This window comes from Lagenorhynchus albirostris, chromosome 8 (genome assembly GCF_949774975.1).
Source record: "Lagenorhynchus albirostris chromosome 8, mLagAlb1.1, whole genome shotgun sequence".
NCBI lineage: Eukaryota > Metazoa > Chordata > Mammalia > Artiodactyla > Delphinidae > Lagenorhynchus > Lagenorhynchus albirostris.
In genome coordinates this window covers 82,061,212-82,066,601 of record NC_083102.1, presented here as the reverse complement: position 1 = coordinate 82,066,601, position 5,390 = coordinate 82,061,212, and positions in this window count along the sequence as shown.

Here is a 5,390-nt window from a genome sequence, read left to right as displayed (position 1 = left end):
AAAAATGCCATAGGTATTTTGATAGAGATTGCACTGAATCTGTAGATTGTCTTGGGTAGTATGGTCATTTTAACAATATTAATTCTTCTGATCCAAGAACACTGTATATCTTTCAATCTGTTTGTGTTGTCTTCAATTTCTTTCATCAGTGTCTTATAGTTTTCGGTCTTTTGCCTCCTTAGGTAGGTTTATTCATAGGTATTTTATTCTTTTTGATGCGATGGTAAATGAGATTGTTTCCTTAATTTCTTTTTCCAATATTTCATTTTTAGTGTATAGAAATGCAACAGATTTCTGTATATTAATTTTGTATCCTGTAACTTTACCAAATTCACTGATGAACTCTAGTAGTTTTCTGGTGGCATCTTTAGGATTTTCTATGTAGAGAATCATGTCATCTGCAAACAGTGCCAGTTTTATTTCTTCCTTTCCAATTCAGATTCCTTGTATTTGTTTTTCTTCTCTGACTGCTGTGGCTAGGACTTCCAAAACTGTGTTGAATAAAAATGGTGAGAGTCGGCATCCTTGTCTTGTTCCTGATCTTAGAGGGAATGCTTTCAGCTTTTCACCATTGTATATTATGTTAGTTGTGAGTTTGCCATATATGGCCTTTGTTATATTGAGGTATGTTCCCTTTGTGCCCATTTAATGGGGAGTCTTTATCATAAACAGATGTTGAATTTTATCAAAAGCTTTTCCTGCACCTATTGAGATGATCATATAATTTTTATTCTTCAATTTGTTCATGTGGTGTATCACATTGATTGATCTGCCGATACTGAAAAATCCTTGTATCCCTTGATGCACTTGATCACGGTGTATGATCCTTTTAATATATTGTTGGATTCGGTTTGCAAGTACTTTGTTGATGATTTTTTATCTATGTTCATCAGTGATACTGGCCTGTAATTTTTAAAAATCATATCAAGCATCTTTTCTGACCCCAGAGCTATGAGACTAGAAATAAACTACAAGAAAAAAACTTCAAAAAACACAAACATGTGGACGCTAAACAATATGCTACTAAACAACCAATCGATCACTGAAAATCAAAGAAGAAATCACAAAATACCTAGATACAAATGAAAATGACAATGTGACAATCCAAAACCTATGAGGCACAGCGAAAGCAGTTCTAAGAGGGAAGTTTATAGTAATACAAACTTACCTCAGGAAAAAAAAAAAATCTCAAACAACCTAACTGTACACCTAAAGCAACTAGAGAAAGAAGAACAAACAAAATCCAAAGTTAGTAGAAGGAAAGAAATCATAAAGATCAGAGCAGAAATAAATGAAATAGAAACAAAGAAAATAACAGAAAAGATCAATGAAACAAAAACTGGTTCTTTGAAAAGATAAACAAAATTGATAAACCTTCAGTCAGACTCATCAAGAGAAAAAAGGTAGAGGGCCCAAGCCAGTAAAATCAGAAATGAAAATGGAGAAGTTACAACCAACCACAGAAATACAAAGGATCATAAGAGCCTACTACAAGCAACGCTATGCCAATAAAAAGGACAACCTGGAAAAAATGCACAAATGCTTAGAAAGGTATAACCTTCCAAGACTGAACGAAGAAGAAATAGAAAATACGAACAGACCAGTCACAAGGAATGAAATTGAAACTGTGCTTAAAAATCTTCCAACAAACAAAAGTCCAGGACCAGATGGCTACACAGGTAAATTCTACCAAACATTTAAAGAAGAGTTCTGAAACTATTCCAAAAGCCTGCAGAGGAAGGAACACTTCCAAACTCATTCTATGAGGCCACCATCACTCTGATACCAAAACCCGACACAGATATCACAAAAAAAGAAAATTACCAGCCAATATCACCGATGAACATAGATGCAGTCCTATTTAAAGAATAAACAATCACGTAATTGTCCTTGGGAACACCCACCTATCTAAACATTAGATCTGGATAGCTTTGAGCTGTAACATTTTTCCTGTGTACAACAGTGCACACAAATAGAGTTACCACCTCTTAATAGGTACTAAGTCATCTGATACTGTTTACATAATCATTATTTTGTAAAAAACTCTTTTCACCCTTGTTGCAGACCTATGAACTTGTGAGGTAAGAAATAGTTTCCTCATTTATAGGTGGAGAAACAAAGCTCAGGGAGCTTATATAATCTCCCCCAATGAAGTCAATGACAGAGCCTGGCTTCAAACAGCATCTGACATCAAACCATGATTGCAAATGTCTATCCTTCTTTGTGTTTTCCTAAGTGAGTATGGAAATCATTTTAAAGCAATATTACAGGTTCTGTGCATCATTATATCTGGGTTTATATACAAAACCTTTTCCTCCGAACCCCAAATCAGACCTTTTAGAGAAGAGAAAATTTATTTAATTATAAAAGCTAAAGGCTAATGCTGGCAAAATGGAAATGATCTTATAAAGACTGTAAATAAAACATATCAAAATAGAAAGTTTAAAATTTTGTAGACCTCAAGTGATGTTTATACATTTTTATAATTTATAAGCTATATTGTTATAAAATGTGAAATTGTATTCTATAAAGCTATGTACTAATGTAGACTTTCAAGTTTCTTTTCCACTATTCTAAAAAAAGGGTTCCCCTTATCATAGCAAAAAGAAATAGCAAAGCCAAGAAATAAGGACTTTCTTTTTATCCACTGACTGTTTTTCTGTTGCATATTAGAGGGTAAAATTTAAGATTAACACATATAGGTATTATTACTATTAGCATAATAGTCAGACATTCTAATCCAAAGGTGGGGAAATGGGTTAATCTATGTTGGGAAAGCAAAACTAATTAATGTAGAACATACAGAATCAGATGTTGCCGATAAGTTGACACAACTTAGCTATCTATTTCAGGAAAAAAATCCCTTAGAAATATTTTTAAAGATAAAGGCATAATAGGTTCTCTTTTGTCATGTCAGCTTCTCAGGGAATTTAAGAGCTATTTGATACACAATGCTGTATATGGTAACTATAAACATGTGAGATAATAGCTGAGCTATTGTCTTGGTCTCTAGGATTCACTTTATAGCAAACCCTGAGATCAAAATATATAAGCAGTTACATTTCAGTATTTAATACAAATATCTCTTCATCTCTTTCTAAACTTTCAGCTGTTGTCTAAGGCTTTTCTTCTTTAACTAGCTTGCTTTAGATAGATTGAGGTCTCAAGAAACGATTAGATAAAACTGTTTCATAAATGTGCCATTTTATGTGGGGAGTGAAGTCTGAAAAAAACCAGAGTTGTTAATGAAGTCCATCTTCCCTGCAAAATACTTTCAATAATCTCACTGAGCACTGAGTCAATGAATCTGATAGGGAAATATGTTTGAGTAATCTAAATAGTTGACAAGATGTTTACACAGTAACTAAACTTTTTAGAAAATTCAGCAAAAAGTGAATGAAAAGTGAGTTCTTTCCTTTAACATTTCAAGAGGAGAAAAAAAGGGCCAGAGCGATGTTGTAAGGCAAAGAAACCTTTAAAGAAACCAGCTTTAGATAATTGCCATGTTAAATGACTGGATTTCCAGTTGTAGGTCTTGTTTGTCTGGCTTGCTTGACTGTGGAAAGGATTTTTATTTCTAAGATTTAGAAAGGCAGATTTTCACAAAAACCGTTCTTGTGACTTAATTGATGTCTCACAAGGAGTGTGTTCCAGCTCCAGAGGCTATAATGTATTTTCTGTTGGATCGAGCTAAAGCAGATGTTTATGAGGGAATTCTTCCATCCTATCCTCAGCTGCTAGGCTAGTTGGTTGGAGTTTGCTGCCAGTGAGCCAAAGGTCATGAGTTTGATACTTGAACAGATTACTTTGCTTCGCAAAGAGAAAGCTCTGTAACAAAGATGTAGATTACAGCCTTATTCTCACCAGTGCCAACTGAGTTCCAAGTGTGAGGCTATTCCCATAAGAAGGACTGAGCTTTCTAAACACCTGATGGGTCCCCCAGCAAATAACACATAAATGCTCTTCCACATAATATAATTTCTGCTAAAATGTAAAGACAACCAATCACGAAGTAAATGGGATTTGATCTTTTATAGTGATATCTGGAAAAATAATGTTATTAATGCAAATCAACCTTGAAAAAATAATGTCCAAAATTTTAACCATTATATGTATTTTTAAAGTTGTGTTTTTTATAAAGTGGACTAGATTTTTTGGGGGTGAAAATGAGTAAAATATTTCTGATCTAAGTTAAAGTTAGAATGTTCAACAAAGAATCAACAGTTTTAGAAGAATATTTTAAAATTATATCCATATGTGGTAAATTTTAGAAACATGTGACTTATTTATGTGACAAACTTTAAATACATTTATCCATTGCCATCTTTGAAACTATTTCACTTAATTAAATCAGTATTTTGTCAGTTCTACATGGGAGAATTTTGTTTTTACCTCTTATTGTACATTTTTAATGTACAAGTATATACAATAGAGAGAACTGAATAGTATTTAAAATTGGTGTTGATCACCCCTCCCACCATGTAACTGGTAAGTAATCCAATTAATTTTATATCTTAAGTATTTCTGACTTTAGGGCATAAACCTTCACCTGAACTTGATAATGTTCTCTTGTTGGTGAGCTTGCTTCCAAAATCAGTTATCTTTCCAGAATGATCTTTGTAGAACATAGTTTCATTATGTCATTTCCTAGCTCCCTGTTCTTCGTAGGGAAAATGTGAGACTCCATGATCCATACCCTTTCAAGTTCTTCTTGTTCTCTATGACCCAATTATATGGAATTAATTGCAGTTTCCCAAATGCACATGCTTGCTAATGGTTCCATTCATTTACACACTGTATGAAATTTCTGTTTGCCTTCAATAGTCATTCTCACCCCCTTTTCCCTTGTAAAACAAAATACAAACAACAACTGAATTTTTGGCTTCCTTCATATAGTACTCACATACTAGAAATTGAGCAGGGGTCACTAGGCCCCTCCACAGCTCCCAGGGATGAATCATGATTAGTCTAAGCCCATCATGGTGTTTCTCTCTTCCCCCTTCTCCTCTTGCCAGTGGTCACTTTCAGCATAAGCATGGAAACCTCTGAGCCAGAGGGACAGTCTTCTGAAGGCTCCCAGTAAAGTTTCCCTCACTCTTAAGGCAAGGAGACAAGACATGAATTTCCTTTGTTTCTACTCTTGGTTCAAGTTTTGAGAGGATGTGATAACTCTGAATACTTTTGGGGGAAAAACTCAAGGACAAATGCTAACTCTGATCATGGAAGAAAAGGAAAAGAAACTTGGTTCCTTAATTATGTCCTCAAGCCACTGAATTAACCCTGGACTAACTCTGCTTCCAATCTTGTTATAAGAGATGAAAATTTTCACATTATTTAAGCCACTTTTAGATAGGTCTTCTGTTCTTTGCTCTCAAAAGCATCCTAACTGA